At 41.7% G+C, this 23,624-nt stretch overlaps 1 non-coding gene across 1 annotated transcript; it reads right to left on the reverse strand.

Moving 5' to 3' along the window:
- Positions 1 to 23,319: 23,319 nt before the first annotated feature.
- Positions 23,320 to 23,392, reverse strand: TRNAR-UCG (transfer RNA arginine (anticodon UCG)). Its single transcript has one exon. It is a non-coding gene; the product is annotated as a tRNA-Arg (tRNA).
- Between the last annotated feature and the right edge of the window lie 232 nt (positions 23,393 to 23,624).

A 23,624-nucleotide genomic window follows, 5' to 3' on the forward strand; every position in this document is an offset into this window, starting at 1 on the left:
ACTCCAGTGAGGTTACGGCCATGGATTGGCCCCCCATATCTCCCGATCTTAATCCAGTCGAGCATTTATGGTATGATGACAATGCTGGTGTACGCTCCATGAACCCCGCACCAACTACACAAGACCAATTGTGAGTAGCAGTGCAGGATGCGTGGGTCCAGATTCCACCAGAACTATTCAAACACCTTGTAGAGACGATGTCTCGCCGTATTTATTGACATCGTTTTGAAGGCATGCGGAAGAGAAATTCGTTATTAACATCACATTCACTGTCTTTCCATGACTTTTAGTCACTCAGTGTATATAATAATAAATTACAATACAATAATAATGATAACAATGGATGATAACAGATTGAAAACTGATTACATTTGGGTGAAAAAGTCAACAACGAGAAGGATACAAGAGATCAATAAAGATTTACAGAGAAAGAAAATAAGAGAAGAGAAACTAGAGAAAATTTGATTTTTAAAAGGAAAAGTTTTTAGAATGGAAGGATTCCAACGAATAATGATAAGGAAACCCGGTCCAAAGCAGTCTGAGGAGAGGAGAGTGGAGCATAGTACAATGATGAAGTAATAACGGTGAGTCAGTATTATGGTCACTGAGACTGTGTAACGCCGGCCCCGTGGTGTAGGAGTAGCGTCCCTGCCTCTTACGCGGAGGCCCCGGGTTCGATTCCCGGCCAGGTCAGGGATTTTTACCTGGACCTGAGGGCTGGTTCGAGGTCCACTCAGCCTACGTGATTAGAATTGAGAAGCTATCTGACGGTGAGATAGCGGCCCCGGTCTCGAAAACCAAGAATAACGGCCGAGAGGATTCGTCGTGCTGACCACACGACACCTCGTAATCTGCAGGTCTTTGGGCTGAGCAGCGGTCGCTTGGTAGGCCAAGGCCCTTCAAGGGCTGTAGTGCCGTGGGGTTTGGTTTGGTTTGGTTTGGTTTGAGACTGTGTAACTAGGGATGGGGGCGTATTAGTCCTGATCATCTGCATCTCGGCTAAGAATGGTTTCACCGGGCGAGTTGGCCGTGCGCGTAGAGGCGCGCGGCTGTGAGCTTGCATCCGGGAGATAGTAGGTTCGAATCCCGCTATCGGCAGCCCTGAAAATGGTTTTCCGTGGTTTCCCATTTTCACACCAGGCAAATGCTGGGGCTGTACCTTAATTAAGGCCACGGCCGCTTCCTTCCAACTCCTAGACCTTTCCTAACCCATCGTCGCCATAAGGCCTATCTGTGTCGGTGCGACGTAAAGCCCCTAGCAAAAAAAAAAAAAAAAAGAATGGTTTCACTGAACTCAGAAATGATAGTTGATTCTTTAAGTTGACCCGGTGGCTAACAGATACCGTTCCGCGCATATATCTGTCAGGAAAGCATTTCTTTCTTGACTTGCTTCTTTGACATTTTTTACTTCTTTGACTTGTCTCTGGCAGTCGCCAGCGGGACACAGGAGAGCGTATCTACACGACGCCACAGAAGATGACTACCGCAGCAGTAGTCGAAACGTCTGGGAGAAGCGAGAGGAGTGGACCACGGCATAATAGTCCGGGAGATTTTTATTATATTGACAACGGCCGTGAAAGCCTTCATATTTTAATTGTCTCTCACGATTTGTGCTTTTTGATAATGGAAGCTAGAAATATCTTGTCAGTTTTCCTAACTTACCGACGATACTTCTATCGTTTAAAAAATGTTTTATCGAGCACTCACCTATTTCTGGTGTTACTTAAGGTTTATCTCTTCCGATGTCTCAACGTAATGCATATCTTAACACTACAAAAGGCTATACTTATTCTCGATGTTTAAATTGAGATCTTTGAGAATCTCATGATTTGGTCATATTTATTTCTAGTAGAGGTGTGACAAACGGTTATTTTTTTGTGTAACTGCTACATCTGTCACTGCTACAATAAAGTAGCTGTGAAAAGTAACAGTTAAAAATAACGTCCAACGTTACTCATCTTTTATTGGTCACAGCCGAGTCACGGCCTCAAGCTTGTCTTCTTACAGCTGTGTTGCGACGTCCCATTCATTCACTCGCACATGCGCGCACGCAATACTACACTGTTGAAAGTCGGTGCAGCAAAACACGCATTCCTATTTGCTATAACATTTACGAGAGGCAGACAACAGATGATATGAAAAGACAACATAGCGTCTTTTCTGAAATCTAGACGATTGAGTTTGACAATGTCCCGATCAAGGATAGAAGGCAAGAAAACACGTCGATCTTTCTGCCAAACATCGACATAAACCGGTATAAGAGGACCGATTAAGAAAAATGAAGTAATGTTATGTTACCTATAATACCTATATGTAAAGTTAGCATACTAATTTATTTATGGCACAAGAAAAATTAGTGAAACTTGCAATAATATTATAATATAGGTAGCCCTGCGCGATGTCTGAGTCAACACAATTACTGAGCAGTTGAATATGTCATAACAGTTTTCACTTTAGTCACCAGATGACAGCAGCAACTTAAACAAATACACTATAGAGTGTTATATTACACACTATAGTGTATTTGATTTAAAGCAATCACCTACGAAAACGCTCTCACTTGAAAGACATGCGTACTATCTGAACTCTGAAGGTCACATACTGTGTCTGTAAGCTGCTACTAGTCACAGTTCCCACTTCCCAGTTACTTTTTTCATTAGTACGTTATTCTGTTGTCGTTACTTGGTAACCTGTTATTTTTTGCCCTCGTTACATTTGTAACAGTGACAGGCATGTAATTGTGACAAATTAACTGCTACGTGACTTTTTAGCCATCTGTATTACTTTGTATCTAGTTTTTTTTTGGCTCGAGCCTTATTTCTTCGAGTTATTTTCCCCCTTGTGTCCTCAGTTAGGGATGTTTTGGTGCTGGGCTGTAGAGAAGTGGTTCACTGGAAAGAACGGAAGAGGAAACAGCAAGAATGGATGAACTGAAATTGACATGCAGTCCCTAGCAGTCCTCAGTTAAAGAAGAAGAAGATTTGACTGTTTATGCAAAAATATGCTATCAACTACCTTTCAGTATAGCTTAATTTCTGGAAAGTGAAAAAACATTTAGCGAAATTATTGACGAAATAAATAAAAATAGGGAAAAATGTAGCGAAACAACTTTTACACCACAGACAGGTGCCTCCAGAAGAGGGGTTTCCAAATGGCGGCCCGCGGGCCTCATGTGGGCCGCGAAGCCATATAATGGGGCCCGCGAGGGTGTTTTAATAAATAATGTGAAGAATAGTTACAAAATACTATTTTATAGATCGTTCCAAAATGTATTAATTTTTATATTCGTTATAGACCCAAGTCCGAAGTAGTTCATTCATTAATATTATTTCCTCTTCTTAAAAATTCAATTGATATGAATGGATTATTTTTTACTTAAAAATGTAAAATCCAAATTTCAGATAATAATGATTGGTTTTTACGTCCCACTAACTACTTTTGATGTTTTTCGGAGACGTCGAGGTGCCGGAATTTTGTCGTGCAGGAGTTCTTTTATGTGCCAGTATATCAGTCGACACGAGGCTGACGTATTTGAGCATCTTCGGAATGATCTAACATCGAACTTGCCAAGCTGGCTTCAGAAGGCCAGCGACTCAACCGTCTGAGGTACTCAGCCCGGCTCCAAATTTCACTCTTCAATGCAATTGTAAAATAATATTTTACCTAAGTAATTAAAATTACCAAACCTTTATTTCAATTGAATTATGCATATTATTTTTTCATAATGGTACTTCTGTAGGCCTACTATACGCAGAATTTTACGAAAATTGGTCTATTATTCAAGTGTGGCCCCCGAACATGACTAAGGTTTCCAATATGGCCCTCGAGCCCTTACAAATTGAAAACCCCTGCTGTAGAAGATGTGGAATTTATAATGCGGCTCCTCACAGATACGTTCTCGTATGATGTATGCTCACTGTACAGCTCTCGAACTCAGGTCCAGGAGAGTGCCGCAGTCCCCCAGGCTTCCCCTGCCGTTCGTTGTCTGTTTGCTCTCATTACGGGTGGAATTCGCTGCCGCCAAAGTTTGCTAACAGCATGTCGACTCAAAGCGAACGTGGCTGGAATAGCGAGCTCTCTGTGTGTGCTCAGGGGGGCCAAGAGAGGAAACCTTCTGCTGCAGGTAGATGAGGACTGATCCTGCTAGCAAAACATAGACCTCCAGAAATCAGGAGGTAAATGATGATTCTCTAGCACAGAGTAGAATATATGTCGTCATTTCCAAATTCACATCAAGTGGGTCAACTCGACAAAATTTCATCCTGTGAAAAATGTCCAGGGTGATAAATAAATGTGGTGTACCTCAAGGATCATTTCTGCCTCCACAACCATTATTAACCTGTTGTCCAATTTGAAATGAAATACGCATTATTATTTATTTGTACTTCCTACAATGACAGGCTGCCTAAATCTGACAAAGTATAGCGTAACACTTGAATGCACCTTCAACCATGAAGAGTTTTATGGAGTTAATCCTACTCGTATGCCATACTATAGAGGGCCTCTAATGGCTAAGGAGGCTAGATCACAGTTTAGATTCTTGGAAATGCCCACACTTTTGAAAGACTCAACTAAGAATTTTGATACGCTTCCTCTTGCTCCGTTGGAAAGTCCTACAACCCTTATACAGGAGATGTTGTATCGTTCTTTGAAGTAGCTGATGGTTGATTCATAGATGGCTCGCTTCTCCGCGTCTGCCTTTGCTGGCTGACTAGTAATCACCTCACATCTAATGGTGGGGTCCAGGATATATGCAAAGTCCTCTTCTCGGTCAATTGCGATTATATCTTTCTCCGGTTGCTTCCACCGTCAGCAACACATGGCATCTCTTCATGTACCTCGTAACCTTTCTGGGAGAATTATGCTGCAATTCTAGATCTTATTCTGTAGTGCCTTCCTAAGTAAGTCCCCCGTGGACATGAACCAAGAACATGAGCTAGGTTTCAGGCTCACTGCAATGTCTGCAGTGGACTCCATTCCGGCTACGTCCAGGGAGGGTCAATTCAGGAACCACGGTGTGTTGCATTTTCAGCGCGTCTTTCCACTCTGATCCGGAGAGTCCATTTAGGGAGTCAATCCAGCGGTTAGCCGGTGTGTATTCTTGATAAAGGATGGCTCCCTTACCGCGAGTTCTTAATGCACACCATTTGCTATACTCTTTTCTTCCTTATCATTTCTCTTAACTCCATTGCGCTAAGTTACATACATGTGTTACGTGAAAAATCGTTTATGCTGGGCATAGTTTGCAGGTAAGCATTGTTGTTGCACGAAGTCGATATACAATTTGGTGTACTTTCGAGAAGAAGGTCTGTGGATTGTTATTATGTTTATTCGTTCACTGTTTTTTTTTTTTTTTTTTTTTTTTGCGATAGTGCAGCGTCATTGATACTAATACTTCAAGTTTGTATTAAAGTCATGGCACCCAGGATTCAAATTTTCAAAGATGAAGATTCTCGAATCTTGGATAAAACTGAGGAATAATTACCGTTGTGTTCTGCTTTTCAACAGGGGGGGGGGGGGAAGCTAATGGTGCAAAGATTCCTTTGTATAAATCCTGTCTGATCCCATTTGGTATACATTAAACTGACGATGTTATTTCAGGTTACACTCCAAATACTTATTACACAGGTACACAGTAAAGTCGTACATATATGTTTCTATACGCATCCAATATTTTCTGGATATTATCTCCAAAAATACTTCGTCTAGTAATAATTCAAGAATATTGTTACGCTATTAACATCAGAAATGTATCCTGTGAATCATGCTTTCCAATTTATCAATACGGGAAATTTATTTCAACAGTGGATGCTTTCTATTATTTATTCTGGGGGATTTTTCATTGTTTTTAAAGTCTTGAATCTGAAAAAAAATGTGAGATTCTTTTTGTGGATGAACATTTTCAGTCTATGTTTAGTATTCTCTGTAGGAGTGCTTGAAACTGCCAATATGCACTCGGGAGTCAAGGATGCAAATATAAGTTCCGGCTAGGGAAGTAAAATAATGTACAGTAAAGGCTATACAAAATATCAGGTTACAAATTCTTAACACAGAGAGGAGTGAAAGTATATTTATTTATAGTCCAAATACTTTGTAAATGTCCTGCGCGGGAATCGGCCATGCATGTGAGGAAGGGCGATCGAAGGGGGCTGCCTCGTCTCCCACTCCTTTCGCCGCCCAGCGTTCGTCTACACAACGTCCAAAGCACCGTACGCAGTGGATGAACACAACGTATCAAGAAGCGAGTTAAGAGATAGCGAACCAGGAAGAGAGAGAGAACGCTAAGCAGACGTCTTACACCGGCTACATGACCACACCCTACCGATCACTCAAAAGGGCGTTTACAAAGTATTTGGACTATAATACTATGACATCATTGTTATCTTCCCGAACTCAAAAGAGTACGGAAGATGACACTTCACCATACTGTAATTACTTTGTACACTGTTTTATTAGAAATAGTCTCTGATTGGTTGAACTCGCCTCACAGCAATGTAAATAGAATTAGTCAGAGAGATCATGAATCAAAGAACACCAAATTTAACATTGTTGAATTGTGTCTCCGTTTGATTGCAGCACTGTTGTTGCGTAAACATCTGCACAAAGAAATGACATCTCTACATTCCCAGTCTAAGTAATCTATTGCCATCACATACTGACCAATGTATAGCTTAATCCATTTCCAACAGATAAATATCGCATATATCATAAAGTTCTTATTACCTTCATTAATTCAAAGGACCCTGCTTACGATTCTGGTAGCTTAGTGGACTGTTCGCTGCTTCAAATTGCATTAATTTTTATGTTTTGTAACGAGTCTTGTAACGAGGGTGGCTATAAAGATGACCGCTAATGTTTCTGCCAGAGAGATCCCTAGACAACAACCTCTGTCGGCATTACCACGGAGAGAGAGAAACTCTTATTCATGTCCTGGGATTCTGCACACGCGGAGAGCTCCTACGAAACAGGTGACACCACCAGATCAAATCCTTCATTGCCGAAGAACTGAGAAAGAAGGGATTCAGTGTACATGAGGAGGTGCAAGGACTGGCCATAAACGGTAGTTCGCAGAGAATTGACATCATAGCCTTTAAAGACAACACCACAGCGGTCAGCCGGAGGAGGTTAATCTAAAGAAAGATTAAAAAAAAATACAAACCCACTATCCCTTACTACAAATCTAAATAGCACCTTCAGGAAATTGAAATAATAGGGATAATGGTCAGAGCTCGTGATACCGTACCTCGTCTCTTTGTCGCCACGTGGAAGTGGTACCAACTTCCAATGAAGCTCATCCCCAAAATTGCGACTCTTATCCTCCGAGGCTCCATCAAGGTCCTGAGACACCACATCTACAGCTACAACTCTGAAATGCTGCACTAATTATACTGTCCCTTTATAGTGTAGTTTTCTTCTATTAATAGAACTGTACAGAACATTTGATATGTTTTACCTTGTACTTAGTGGTAGCCTGTAAATACATGAGGTTGTTCCTAAATAAATGGAAATGTATATACACATAACTCCATGTACACACCTCTTATACGTTTAATAATAGCAAGACACGAACAACAGAACTACAAAACATCAATGCATGGACTAAACACGGACGATTTGCGTCGCGGCTAATCAAAGTTATTTATAATTAAATTAATTTAATTTAAAGTAAATACGTCATAGTATGAAATATTGTATGCAGCAGCCACTAAAGTGATAATTTCACGTTACTTATTTCAAAATTCCGTAAACATACCATTTGTAACGTAAAAGATCACGATCTGCGCCTGGTGCGTAAATAACTATCGTCTTACCAGAGTAGATCGTGAGGTCGTTGCATTAACACTGTGACAGGTAAAGGACGTTCCTTGTAGTTTTAAAAATGTAATAAATACATTGCAAACTATGCAAATCTAAGATGACACTAACTAAATGGCACATACCAGATTGATCCTTTTCCAGTTTTATGATCCAACTATCAGAATGATTGGTGTGATTGTTATGAAAACGTATATAAAGTTAAGTTTTTCCAGCCGGGCTGAGTGGCTCAGACTGGCCTTCTGACCCCAACTTGGCAGGTTCGATCCTGCCTCAGGCCGGCGGTGTTCGAAGGTGTTCAATTACGTCAGCCTCATGTCCATAGATTTACTGGCACGTAAAATAATTTCTGCAGGACAAAACCACCAAAAAATTATTTAGTGGAACGTAACACAAATGAAAATCCACATCCTGTTTCCAGTCATTCGACCGGGTCAGGAATGGAATGAATGAAGTCCCCATGTAGCGGCGAGGATAGGAACTGTGCCGGCTGCCGAGGCCTTGTCGCACTCCTCTGGGACAATGATTAATGACTTACAGATGAAATGAAATGATATTGGACAATATTGCTGGAATGAAAGATGACAGGGAAAACCGGAGTACCCGGAGAAAAACCTGTCCCGCCTCCGCTTTCTCCAGCACAAATCTCACATGGTCTAACCGGGATATGAACCACGGAACCCAGCGGTGAGAGGCCAGCGCGCTGCCGCCTAAGCCACGGAGACTCTTAGAACGTAACCCCAATAACATTATTATTATTAGACTATTATTATTATTATTATTATTATTATTATTATTATTATTATTATTATTATTATTATTATTATTATTATTATTATTATAAGTCTTGCCAGTATGTGGAAACACGAAAAAAAACCTTTACAACTTTCTTGCTAGTGGCTTTACGTCGCACCGACACAGATAGGTCTTATGGCGACCATGGGATAGGGAAGGCCTAGGAGTTGGAAGGAAGCGTCCGTGGCCTTAATTAAGGTACAGCCCCAGCATTTGCCTAGTGTGAAATGGGAAACTACAGAAAACCATCTTCAGGGCTGCTGACAGTGGGATTCGAACCCTCGATCTCCCAGATGTAAGCTCACTGCCCCTAACCGCCAACTCTCCCGGTAAAATAACTTTTAACCACGCGTGTATGGGTGCAAAATTGTTAAAACCTGTCAATAGGCGTAAACTAATCATAATTTGAGAAATTAGACGAATGCAGAAGTCCGTTATTAACACTTTCGTCAATCTAAGAAAGTTTTCTGAACTTGTCTGAAAACCAGCTGTGGTTTCACGTTCGTTATCTACAGCGCCCGAACTTGGACTGATCACTGGCCTCGACTGTTGAGGCAATTTTACGGCTTTCTGAAATGTGTCTGCTTTTTAACGGATTCTTTTGAGTGGTAAAAGTAATAACTTACATGGGTGGAGAACTATTTGACCATCAGTCTATGAAGGGTACAATGACCTCAGTTAGTGACTCAATATAAGAAGCAGCAACTGGATCCAATACCTCGGAGAGAGTGGCTCGTCAGTATACCAACTGTTCGAACAGGACTAGAAATCATCCTCTCTGCCTCCACAACACTACATACATTTCAGCATATGTAGGGCATCTGGCTGAGCAGCACTCTCCTGAACAGGCTAAGGCCATTCATGAGCTTTCAAGCCATTGACTTTTTTCTTCTTATTCTATTCAATTTAGGCCACTATGAACCACGGAGTAAAAACTTCAGCATATTGGATTTGTGTTCATCTTCCACCTTTGGCTTTGATTCCTTTTTTGTCAATATTGCTTCATTCCTTCGCTTGTTAATTTACTGCGTTGTCAAGAAAAAGCCGCCTTTGGAAGTTTCCTTCCCCTTACCACTCGGAAACCCTTGAAGTCCGATATCATACGTCTGAAACGGTTTCTTTGCCAATTATCGTCCTGTTTGATCCATTTACTCCATAATAACTGGATGAATTTCAGTGATCTGTCTAGGAAAGTTGTCCATAAAATTGGTCTCAACTTTCTTCAAAGATTCCACAATTCTTTCCATTCCTTTATACAGATCAACGTATGGAGTCATTTTCCATTGTCAATTAACATATCCAGGCCATAGAATCTACCTTTCCCTTTTCTATAATTATTCTATAAATCGAATGCCTGTTAGATCGAATGTTTCAGCAGCGTTCTGGCTTAATCACTTCGTTATAATGTCTAAACCAGGGCCTCTGGAACGCCCAAAATCCCACGCGTGCAGACAGCAGTGCAAAGTTCCTGTGCACAGTGCATCGGTCCCGCTCGGCTCGGCTCGGACCAACGCTTCGTATCTGGGCTACTCGGCTAAGCTCGGCTCAACTCGGCTCAGATTTGGAGCGCTACGGAGCAAGTGAGGAAAAGGGTGACAGGGGGAGTGAGAGAGACAGGCATGGGGAAAGAGAGAGACAGCGCTATTGCTCCAAATCGAGGAGTGGGGGTCTGCACTCTGGTCAACCAAGCCAAGTCTTTTTTTGCACCGTGCACAGTGCATGCACCAGGCGCATGCACCCTGAGAGGCCCTGGTCTAAACTAATCGGCTTGTTGTACACGTCTTTTGTTAATTAGTTTACCAGTTTCATTTCCGGATACTCCCTTTCATCGCTTCCTTTTCTTAGTCATTGCATTGGATTATTTCCAGAAGATATTTGAACCTCTATCTTTCCTTCGTCTGTGTTCATGATTCCTGGAGCTAATTTTATATTTTTCATATATTTCGTTTCCTCAAATGATATCCGTAGACCGGTCTTCATGACTACTTCTCAGAGAATGCTGATTCTTGTCTTGGCTGATTCGACATCATTCGCAAGGTTTGCCAGATCATCTGCAAAGACAATTCATGTATATTTCTTCACTATTAGTATATCCTTTTCAGTCTGCGTTAGTCAGGTGGTACGGACTTTCTTGTTTTGCTAGAAGGTGAACAGGTGGTACGTCAGTCAGCTGGGAGACAATTTGTTACATGACCATAGAGAGCTACCTCGTTTTCCTGTCACGGACAGAGAGACTCAACATCTAAGAGCAGGACTATGAACTGTGACGTCTAGAGTATTCCCCGTCTGTTATTACCGGGCATAGGTTCCTCCTGAGGATTCTTCTCCCTCTGATTTCCGGATTTTTAATCAAGCCATTTCTGCTTAAGTGATAGACACTTCATGGCATACAGAGCTTCCGGGCGGATGACTGTTGTGAAATGCTTCAGCTCTAGATTGCATGACAGGCATTGCTTGTTATAGTTGTTTCCTTGCTCCTGGAACTATTGATAGGCCCTGTTGCATGAGTCGTGAGTGAAGAATATTCTGGTGTTGCCTGTTGAGTTAGAGCGTAAACTTCGTACTACGCACCCCTTTTTAAAAAATCCCAGCTGATAGTTGTTTCTTAATACGTGTTCTGGATTTAAATTAATTAGATCATTTTAAATTTCTGTTTTAATTATGCAGATAAATAATGGAGATGCATAAAAATATTTTGAATCTATCCTTTAGCTGCAAACAAGAAATGCCAGTGGTATTTTGGGGTGTGCGAAACCCCCAAGATACCAGTTAAAATTTACAATTACAAAGCCCGTGATCTCTGTAGGGCAAGGGCCTCCTATCATCTGGTAGACATAGCACAGCTGAACTCACTGGGTGACTAAGTCCCTGTGAGTTTTTAAAAATCATTTTGTGGTAGGTTTCAAACAATTAACACTCATTAATAATCACTAATTATCCTTTGTCGTTATTCCAATAATCTAAACCCTAAGAAAGTGCTGACAACTTATTTTATGTTCCAAAATCATGTTCAGTTAACTGGGCATAAATCCAATATACCAGTTAAGGATTAAGATAGGGTGCGGATTAAGTAACTTCAAGAAAGCTACTGAAATCTACGTAACCATCATGGCGCAAAAGAGAAAATCTTATCCAGAGATATTTCAGCATCTCAGATTCCGGAAAACGTCAGTGGAAAGAATGTACGTTTCTGATATAGCACGAAATTTTTCAAAACCTATGCGTTCAGCCAGCTGGGTTCTACATACCCAGAGGTCAATGGAGAATACTACTTAATGGACCCAGAACTAATCAAGGTAGATGTGATGTCACACTGATCAAGTGTTCGGCTCCATGGTTAAATGGTCAGCGTGTTGGATATTAGCCGAAAGGGTCGTGGGTTCGATTCCCGGCCGGGACGGTGATTTTAACTTTCATTGGTTAATTCTCGTGGCTCGGGGGCTGCTTGTTTGCACTGTATTCATCATTACAGTTCATCTCATGTAGGACCACATCCCCATAGACGTGCAGGTCCCATACAGGGTGTCCTTGAAAAGGTTCCAGCATTTACAGAGAAGGCAGCACGCAACAAACGAAGGAAAAAAGGTCCTATAAAGATTGGTCGCGAACCCAATATCTTCGGAGTTATGGTCTACTACCACTACAATGATTGATCACCGTGTCTTTGATCTACTCTTCACAACATGAGCTCGATGTGACTGACATCCATTGCAATGCGGCCTTCCACCCTACGTCGCATGGAACCACGCATTCCTTGGAACACCCCTGGCGGTTGGCGTATTGCATCACAGGCATTGAACACGCGTTCTCTTAGTGAATACATATAATTTACGGGGAATGCATACACCATGGTTTTATCGTATCACCAAAGCTAACAATCTAAACGGTTAAGGTCAGGCGAACGGGCAGGCCAAGGTATTGGTCCTCCCCGACCAAACCTGTGTTAGGTGTCACCTACACCTAAGATGAAAATGATCCTGTGCCCCATCCGGCATGTACCACATTTGAGTCGTTTAGGATCAATGTTTAGGTAGGAACGTGTTTCCGTCTTTTGTTGCATGCGACCCTCCGTAAATTATTAGAACATCTGGATCATTGTTTGTAGCGGACCGTAACTCCGAAGATACTGGGTTTGCTACCAATGTTTATAGGACCTTTCTTCCTTCATTTGTTGCGTGTTGCCCGCTCTGTAAATATTGGAACTTTTTTCAAGGACACCAGTATAAGCCGTCAACTCGAAAGACCTGCACCAGGCCCCTATGGAGGCCACACACACAAAACAAGAAAATGATCAAATGGGGATGGCGAACTTCGCCGAACTGTGATTGTTGTGGGCAGTTACAGATAGTTGAACATTTTGTCTGTGAGTGCCAACATCAAGCTTTCCAGGGCAGTTTGACACATCCCCAGTTCGCACCTAATGAAGCCGACCCGTTGATTTTTGGATATGAGCTAATATTAGGATCTTTTGATTTCACTGTAGGGCCTATGTTGCTTCTATCATGCAGAGTGTATTATCTGTAATCATCTTTACCACGCTATATTATAAATAAATAAATAAATAAATAAATAAATAAATAAATAAATAAATAAATAAATAAATAAATAAATAAATAAATAAATAAATAAATAAATACAATTATTTTATTTTGTTTGAGTCATCAATCCGTAGACTGGTTTGATGCAGCCCCTTCGCCACCCTCTCCTGTGCTAACCTTTTTATTTCTACGTAACTACTACATCCTACACCTGCTCTAATCTGTTTGTCGTATTCATGCCTTGGTCTACCTCTACCGTTCTTATCGCCTACACTTTCCTCAAAAACAACTGAACAAGTCCTGGGTGTCTTAGAGATGTGTCCTCTCATTCTATCTCTTCTTCTCGTCAAATTTAGCCAAATCGATCACTTCTCATCAGTTCGATTCAGTATCTCTCCATACGTGATTCGATCTACCCATCTTACCTTCAGCATTCTTCTGTAACACCACATTTCAAAACTTCTATTCTCTTACTTCCTGAGCTAGTTATAGTCCATTTTTACTTAGATACAATACCAGGCTTCAGACTAAAGTCTTCAAAAACATCTTTCGAATTCGTATGTCAATGTTTTAGTGAGTACATTTTTGTCTTTCTTCTTTTAAAAGTAAATCCTTCCTTGCTTGTGTTAGTGTGCATTTTGCCCTCCTTACTACTGCCATCGTTAGTTATTTTACTACCCAAACAACAATATTTATCTACAACCTTTAATACTTCATTTCCTAATCTAATATTTCCTGCATCACCTGACTTCGTTCGACTGCGCCTCATTACTATAGTTTTAGACTTATTTACTTTTTTCTTGTACTCCTTTCATACAATATTACTATACTAGTATTACTGCGAAATAATGCAGAAAGAAGAAGCGTCCTTTTTAAGGCATCTCTTCACCATTCATCTGAGAGTTAATTATTTATTTTATGAATTACAAAATGTTGTATTCCGCAATCAGCAGCTAATTGAGGTAAAAGAGTTCATTTCATCAGACTTTAATCAGTTCGATCTGTTCTCTTACCTCGGTATTCTGTGAGCAGAGGTCATTGTGTCTGGAGACCTCTCAGATATGAGTCTGGATCAAAAGGACGGCGCACGACAGCCGGTGATGTATTGGCTCCATAATGGCGACGGCAGAGAAGTGTCGCCTGAAGCAGCTCACTTCTGATAGGCCATAACCCGAGGAGCAGCCCGTTCCTTTTTATGACGTCACTTCCGGCGTGCACGCGATAGCGCTGCTCTCTAATGCTTCATATCACACGGTAGTCAAATGAAACACTGCGCATGCGTGACGACCGACGGCCGGCCAATTAATTTCCTGTCCCCACTTAACAGTCATGTCATGAAGAATTTTATTTTCTTATAATATGTTGGTAAATACATTAAAACGGGCTGGAAATATTTCTTTTCCACACTCACCCCATTACGGCATGATTAAAGCCTGGAACATTATGTATTATCAAAGTGTCACATATGTACATTAAAATGTAGTAAATATCAGTGAAATATGTAATTAAATATGTAATATTAAAAATAAGTAATAGTATTCATCATCATCATCATCTGTTTACCCTCCAGGTTCGGTTTTTCCCTCGGACTTAGCGAGGGATCCCACCTCTACCGCCTCAAGGGCAGTGTCCTGGAGCTTCAGACTCTTGGTCGGGGGATACAACTGGGGAGTATGACCAGTACCTCGCCCAGGCGGCCTCACCTGCTATGCTGAACAGGGGCCTTGTGGAGGGATGGGAAGATTGGAAGGGATAGGCAAGGAAGAGGGAAGGAAGCGGCCGTGGCCTTAAGTTAGGTACCATCCCGGCATTCGCCTGGAGGAGAAGTGGGAAACCACGGAAAACCACTTCCAGGATGGGAATCGAACCCACCTCTACTCAGTTGACCTCCCGAGGCTGAGTGGACCCCGTTCCAGCCCTCGTACCACTTTTCAAATTTCGTGGCAGAGCCGCGAATCGAACCCGGGCCTCCGGGGGTGGCAGCTAATCACGCTAACCACTACACCACAGAGGCGGACAGTAATAGTATTAATGCACTAAATATACAAAAGCTGTCTCATATTCTTTTTAATATAACTTAAGTTACGTTATGTGACAATATTTTTTTGAATACCTCCATATTTTATGACAAAATCATCATTATTACTTTAGATAATTTATACAGGGTGTCTTTTATAAAGCAAGACCGACTGGACGGTGTTTGCACTCTGCGCTACGGCAGCTGCCTCAGCCCAACTTACGTCGCGTGAGGCCGCCCTGCTTAAAAGCATGTCGTCGTTGCCGGGACAAAACCTCCTATGTGATAATATTTTTGGAGATATACTGACCCGCAGCACATACATTATGAAGAGCGAGAATGCCTTGACACTATTCACACAATATTGCACCCACATGAACTTATTTGGCGAGCTCTTCGCTGTCATGGCGTCCCTGAAGAGTATGTAAGCTGGGTGCAACTTCTGTATCGCAATTCCACTAGTGTCGTCCGGAGTCCTGCTGGAATCTCTCCGCCTTTCGATATCACTGTGGGTGTTCATCAAGGTTCTGCCTTTTCATCATTACTATTTATCCTCTGCATGGATACGGCAACAGCTGACATACAGACTTCACATCCCTGGACCCTTCTTTATGCCGATGATGTGGTACTTGCACAAGAAACCCGTCCTGAACTCCAGCATCAGGTTCAAACGTGGAAGGACAGACTGGCTTAAAATGGACTGCACCTCAATATCCAGAAGACAGAATACCTGGAATGTGGCCCCCAAACCAGAGGTACCATAAGTATCAGTGAAGAAGACCTGCAGAAGACCATGCAATTTAAGTACTTGGGATCCGTCGTCACCTCAAACTGTGACACCACTCCTGATACTCGGATGAGGGTAAATGCAGCTTGGCTCAAGTGGAGACATGTCACTGGAGTATTCTGTGATAAAAAGGTGCCTCAATATTTAAAGGCAAAAGTCTATAAGAGTGTGGTACGGCCAGCAGCGATCTATGGGACTGAAACAACAGGAGCAAATGTTGACAACCATGGAGATGAAGATGCTTCGATGGTCCATGGGGCTGACCCGATGTGACCACATAAGGAACACGGACGTCCGGCAAAGGTTTGGTGTCGCGCCCATCATAGACAAAGTGAGGGAAGTCCGTCTCCGCTGGTACGGCCACGTCATGAGAAAACAGGACGACTCAGTTGCCAAAACAGCGCTCCACATCAACCCAGAGGGAACAAGACCACGAGGAAGACCGGCAAAGAGATGGACTGACAACATCAGGGCAGACATGCACAGTGTTGGCTTAACACCAGAAGATGTCAACGACAGACAGAAATGGAGGAAATGTAGCAAAGCAGCAGACCCTGCAAGTCGGGATTAATGCTAAGAAAGAGAGAGAGAGAGAGAAGAGAGAACCTTACCAGCCAAATATCTAAACTAAAATATTTCACATAGGAGGTTTTGTCCCGGCAGCGACGATATGTACAATATTATATAAAATTCTACCTTATGAAAGATGCTGGAAGTGTCATCCTACATAATGAGAGACTTCATAAACACCATGCATTAATTTTGCACATCAATAGCGAGTTATGACTAGGGCCCGGATTTATATGCACTAAAAAACCTGAAAATATGCATGCAAATATGCACTAAAAAGTTACAATATATGCACGGATAATAAGGAAATATGCTCTTAAAAACATGCAATTTTATTCACTTACCTATTTACAGGTATCATTTATTGCAAAAAGAAGCATCACAATAGGTAACTAGTAGTCTTTCAATGTTTTCTGGAGACAGACTATGTCTGTTGTCCGTCAAAATGAGTTTATAGGCTGAAAATGATCGTTCTACATCAACTGACGTAATTGGACAGTACTTATACATGGGCACCGACGTTTCGGAGCATACATCTGGCAAGGATACCCTAATTCCACTCAAGAATTGACTAATTAACTTAATCATCTTCAGTCCTGGGTTCGAATTCAACACCTTTTCTAACTTGCATTTAATCTTCTCTCCAATTTCGCCTGGAGCGTAATTCAACGAAGATGCAGCTTTTTCAACGAGATCAAGTGATTCATGGAGGGGAGTACCAGAAGATTCTAAGCTCTCAATGGCTTTTGGAAGTTTAGAAAAATGTGCATGAATGAAATTCACATCTTGATAAACAGTAGCGGTTTCAAGCACAACTTTTTCATCACGGGCACACGCAATATGTTCATCTTCAAGTTTTGTAACCACTTCTTTCACTTCATTAAAATGTTCCTGATAAAATTATACTGCAGATAACCATGTCCCCCACCTAGTCAGGACAGGTTCAGGTGGCAAAGGAACTTCAGGTAGACAATCTTTGTAGAGCTGGACACGAGCTGGTGCTTTCAGAAACAGTTTCTTCCCACATCCATTTAAATTGTTAACAGCTGGAAACTGTGCGCGTATTTCTTCTGCAATGCGGTGTAATCCGTGCGCTAAACAGGTTACGTGTATGAGTTTTGGATAAAATACTTGGAGGGCCTTTGCTGCTTTCAACATATACGAAGCTGCATCTGTGAGCAGTACAAGCACTTTACAACAATTAGTCTCAATTTCAGATGGCGACAATAGTCGCAGGGAATCATTCACAAATCTAGCTATTGTGCTATGGTTGGTTTTCTCTAGTACTTTACAAGCAAGAAGATGTGGCTTACCGGGTTCGTCTGGATGTAATTTACCAACCACGAAATTTGCTACGTAACGGCCACACGAATCCGTTGTCTCATCCACCGATATCAGAACGGATCAATTCCAGGGTAGATTCATATAGCGGAGGTAGGTAATTTTTCCTAAGAGTTGATTCATCTGGTATTTTTTGATTTACGCAATATTTCTCGAGAAATGATCGCAGAACTGGATTGTTTAATTTTTTTCCATGGAATGTTGCTGCATACGAAAGCCCTACAAAGATCAATTGAAAATGTATTAAGACTATAGGACTTGGGCTTTACCTGTGTAAGAAGTAGTTGTTGTGGTGTGCTGTTCTTCTCCTCCTTTGCTTTAATATGTGCAGTTATTTTTGAATGCTGTTCAAGCTGAAATTTCTTTTCACATTTCACTTCCTTTGAGCAAACTTGACAGTACACGATGGCACCATCTGTTGAATAGTCCCTATTACCCGACACCCACTGATTTAGTAAATCTCTTCAGCTGCTCTTTTCCTTAAGCATTTTTTAAAAACTAAAACTTTTAGAAATGAGATGCAGGGCATTAAAGTGGAACGTAACTAGTGAACTGAAGATACTTCTGTCCTGACCAAGTGCCCAGCCCCCTGAGATTATTATCTGCTGTGGTAGAGAACGGAATTCAGGGAAGTCCAGCCTGCCTACCCACACCTAAGCTATCTGTTGCCATTGTCAGTTGTGAAAGTAAAGTGCCGTTACACAGACAGTCGAAAATACCAACTAGCGAGGGATGCACATAAAATAGGCAACTAGCTAGGGATGTACAAAACAGATTTATTTTAGTAGTTCTTGTAATTATCCTTATATTCAGACATTATATACCGGAATATGCTGTTACGTCTAGAATATGCACTAACCCTCAAAATATGTCAAAATATGCAATTGCATATGCGCATATGCATTTTTAAAAAATCCGGGCCCTAGTTATGACTGTGCACACGACCATTAAAATGAAACCAGGTCTCATCCGGAAAGAACACAAGCTGTGGGTCGAATCATTCAGTGATGCAAGATACCACTCACAATATCTCACTCTTGTGGCTGGAACAGTAGATTCGGTCCGTGTACACCTGTTCGGTTTGATGTGTAACAGCTTTGTAGCTCTGTGTGCAGAAGAAACCGAAACTCCTACTTGTTGTGCTAATTTTGTGAGTGATTGATTCGGTGACCGTTCAAGATTCGCACCAATGTCATCTAGTTTTTCTTCTGTTAAAACTGTTCTTGTGCCCTCATGTTTTTTTATTGAGTACTGAGCCAGTAGTTTCAAATTTATTTACAATTACTTGAATCTGTGCTCATGAAGTTGGCACTTCGGCAGGAAATTGCTGAATAAATGCATCGCGTATCCGTCCAGCCGACTCGTATTTAAAATAACTTTTATATACGATAATACGGTGTTGAAGTGATAATTGCCTCACCACGTTAACACGTTAACAGGTGAATATGTGCACGCTTCTTGCAAGGCCAAGAAGTATGCGCGCGCCTCCCGTACAGCTGTTTAGGTCTCGGAGAGTAAACACACCGCTGGACGGTCTGGGTTTATAAGATAGATCCTGTATAGTCTACTCTTCCCTACTTTTGACAATAAAACAATCGATAATCGATAACATAATCAAAATACTTAAAATATATATAAAAAATAATGTTATGCCGTGTAAATCACAAAGTAGACTATATTAGGCCTACACAATGTTTTGTAGCTAGTTTCCTCTTGCCCTCATGCCCTGAAAGTTAAACAAATACATCTTACAATGTTTTTTGTAGAACCTGTCTTTGACGTTTATCCGATATAATTCCCTAGTAGGCTGAGAAGGACCGTTCAGCTTCGCAGGAAGTCGGTTGAAATTCGCCAATTTACTATAGTCTGAAATGAAATGGCGTATGGCTTTTAGTGCCGGGAGTGTCCAAGGACAAATTCGGCTCGCCAGATGCAGGTCCTTTGATTTGACTCCCGTAAGCGACCTGCGCTTTATTATGAGGATGAAATTACGATTAAGACGACACAGACACCCAGCCCCAGTGCCGGCGAAATTAACCAATGATGGTTAAATTTCCCGACACTGACGGGAATCGAACCCGGAACGCCTGTGACCAAAGGCCAGCACGCTAAGCACTTAGTCATGGAGCCAGACACTATAATCTGAAAATCAAACGAGTTGACAGAATTTTTAATTGTTTGCATAGTTACCTAGAAATGTACAAGAATGTTGCATTATTTTACATAATATGTTAAAATATGTAATATTGCTAAGAATGCGTTGAAATATGTAAACTGAAACACAGTTATAACCATATCAGAATCACAATTCGCCAACTCTTTTCATTTTCAGTTGGCTACAAATAATGGAATGGAATATATAATTACGTAATAATTCGGACCCTAGACATGACATTACTAATACAGGGCGACTCTCTTGTATATGGCAAAAACCGAGGAAGTGGCTGCAGAGGTCAGGTAGCTATGAGCTTGGATTCGGGAGATAATGTATTCCAAACCCAGACTCGGCAAACCCTGAAGATTGTTTTCAGTGTTTTCCCATTGATACCTTAATTAAGGTCACAGTCGCTTCCTTCCCACTCCTAGCCCTTTCCTATCACATCTTCGCCATAACAGCTACAGTCCAAATACTTTGTAAACGTCCTTCTGAGTGACCGGTGCGGTGCGGTCATGTAAGTAGTGTAGGAGGTCTGCTTAGCGTTGTGTCTCTCTCTCTTCCCGGTTGGCTATGTCTTAACTCTAATCTTGACACGATGTGTTCAGCCACTGTGTACAGTGCTTAGCCCGATGTGTAGACGAACAATGGGCAGCGAGAGGAGTGGAAGACAAGGCAGCCCCCTTCGATTGTCCCTCTCCACGTTTACAAAGTGTTTGGGCTATATCTGTATCGGTACGACGTAAAGAAATTTGTAAATATAATTGGGGGTAGGTTGTCACTATTTTAACGGCCGCAGTGTTTTGAGGATTTGGTAGACATACATTTTAGAAATAATTATGAGGATAATAAATTGTATTCAGTAGAACGTGGTACACTTGGAATGTGGGTAATAACTCTGTGTAGAATGGGTCTGTGATATGAGAAATATGAGACTTAATTTAAGAGTTCGGGAGTAATATTACGAGTCATTTCAAAGTAATTACTTATTGTAAGAGGGAAGGAAGCGGCCGTGGCCTTAAGTTAGGTACCATCCCGGCATTTGCCTGGAGGTGAAGTGGGAAACCACGGAAAAACATATCTAGGATGGCTGAGGAGGGAATCGAAACCCCCTCTACTCAGTTGACCTCACGAGGCTCAGTAGACCCCGTTCCAGACCTGGTACCACTTTTCAAATTTCGTGTCAGAGCCGGGAATCGAACCCGGGCCTCTGGAGGTGGCAGCTAATCACACTAACCACTACACCACAGAGGAGGACTATATGAATAAATTACTGAACAAAATACTAACACAATAAAATCAATAAAAATAATTAATCGAAATCTCCGTAGTATGGGCGCCACAGTTCACCAGAATGGATCCCTCGAATTTTGATCGTATCGTCGTATCGTAATCTGTTTTCCGTCTGACTCTGCGAGGGATCCCACCTCTACCGCCTCAAGGGCAGTGTCCTGGAGCTTCAGACTCTGGGTCGGGGGATACAACTGGAGAGGATGACCAGTACCTCGCCCTGGCGGCCTCACCTGCTATGCTGAACAGGGGCCTTGTTCGAATTTTGATACAGCATGATAAATCTTTCTGTCCCAGGACGTGCACATAATGCTGCGTATTGGTACATCTGCTTCAGGTCTTACCTAACTTTCTGAAAACGACTAAATAGGTAGGAACTCCACCTACGTTCGTCAATAATTCCAGTGAATCTAAAATGACTGACTATATTCTGAATAACATCCATGCATGAGCATCTCATCAACACATCAAAATATACATAAAATACACTCACAAAATTCGGATGGAAGACTCCATATTTACAACAACAACAACGGAAACAGTGGGAAAACAAAAGTGAAGACCAGGCTAGCATTTGCAGTTCGTCCGATGAAGATTAATTACAAAGCATATAATTATACATGTACTGTAGATGAATGTCATTCACGGTCTTTGTTTATTAATATGACTTGCATATTCTTATTATTGACACTTGTTATATCACATAGACACTATCTTATAATATTGTGTTCTCTGACTCTAACACTTGGTTTAAAGATACATTCACTTGAGAAACACACGCTTGTTGTTACAAAAAGTCTGAAATACAGCACGCCATAGCTCTCAGCAACATATAATACCCAGCTGCCACAAATGATACAGTACCAAGTACCTAAGTACTTCACAGTTTGTAGGTCACGCACGTTCCACAAACATAACAAGACCGCGTACCACAAACGTTTGAAGTGCAGTCCAGTTCAGTATGCCTCCCGCGTTTGATCACATGCTCATATAGACCTCAGCTTCTCCCTTCCTCTGATATGATACGTCTAGATTGATCCTAGGCAGCCAATCATGAGCAGGTCCTCTTATCAAGACCACGCCCTGAACCTCTTCTGGATCCCATGACAATGATAACATCAACGGTCTCTGGGATGTCCGAATGAGTCATACAAAGTTCCCGAGTTGAAAATAGTCCTGTTTTCCCATCCGTTTGTACAAAACACATATGGAGACTATCCAGCTTGAAATATTAGGACCGGGCGAGTTGGCCGTGCGCGTAGAGGCGTGCGGCCGTGAGCTTGCATCCGGGAGATAGTAGGTTAGAATCCCACTATCGGCAGCCCTGAAGATGGTTTTCCGTGGTTTCCCATTTTCACACCAGGCAAATGCTGGGGCTGTACCTTAATTAAGGCCACGGCCGCTTCCTTCCAACTCCTAGGCCTTTCCTATCCCATCGTCGCCATAAGACCTATCTGTGTCGGTGCGACGTAAAGCCCCTAGCAAAAAAAAATATTAGGAATAAATACACAAGTGAAATAATAATCATGATAATAATAAATCTAATATTGACAATAATATCTCGCATTCTAAATACGGTGCGAGGGTGTGATAAATGTACTATCACACAGGACTATGGGCATTCTTGCCTTTTCCCATTTTATGTGTGTGTGGCGGAAGTTTGGTTGGAGACGACTTGTTTGCTAGATTAGGCTCAATTTTACAGTCGTATACATTCCCTGTCCCCAAAACCTACGTGGAGGAGTGTTTAAACTAATGTATGTTTCTCTCGTATATTGTAGTATGATATAATGTATCGTTGTTTGTGTATTCAGATGAACACGAGGCCCTATCTTCAAGCCAAAAGATGGAAATAAAATCCCAAACACATCCGGGAATCGAATCCGGACTTATTTAGATGAGGAGGAGGACTATATAGAAGTAAAACTAACTACATTTCGGAAACTTCTCAGAACTATAAAGGAAAACTCTTACCTGAAACGTGCACATTTAGTCACTACGACAAAAATGTCGACCGTGACAGGACTCGAACCTGCAATCTTCGGATCCGAAGTCCGACGCCTTATCCGTTAGGCCACACGGTCGAGCTGTCCGGTCTGCCGACTTTTATATATACTGAGCTGTGCAGGTGCCATCGCAAGTCACGTTTTGCCTGCCCATTACTCGTATTACCAATAGTTGCTACTTTAGCTGGGTCTTGGCATTGGTTCCACTCCTGCCAGTCTTCCAAATTTCATCATTCCTATCTGAACGTTCTTCTTCCTTTCTTAGTCTGTTTATCCTCCAGGGATGTTTTTCCCTCGGACTCAGCAAGGT

The sequence above is a fragment of the Anabrus simplex genome, chromosome 11 (genome assembly GCF_040414725.1).
Source record: "Anabrus simplex isolate iqAnaSimp1 chromosome 11, ASM4041472v1, whole genome shotgun sequence".
Lineage (NCBI taxonomy): Eukaryota > Metazoa > Arthropoda > Insecta > Orthoptera > Tettigoniidae > Anabrus > Anabrus simplex.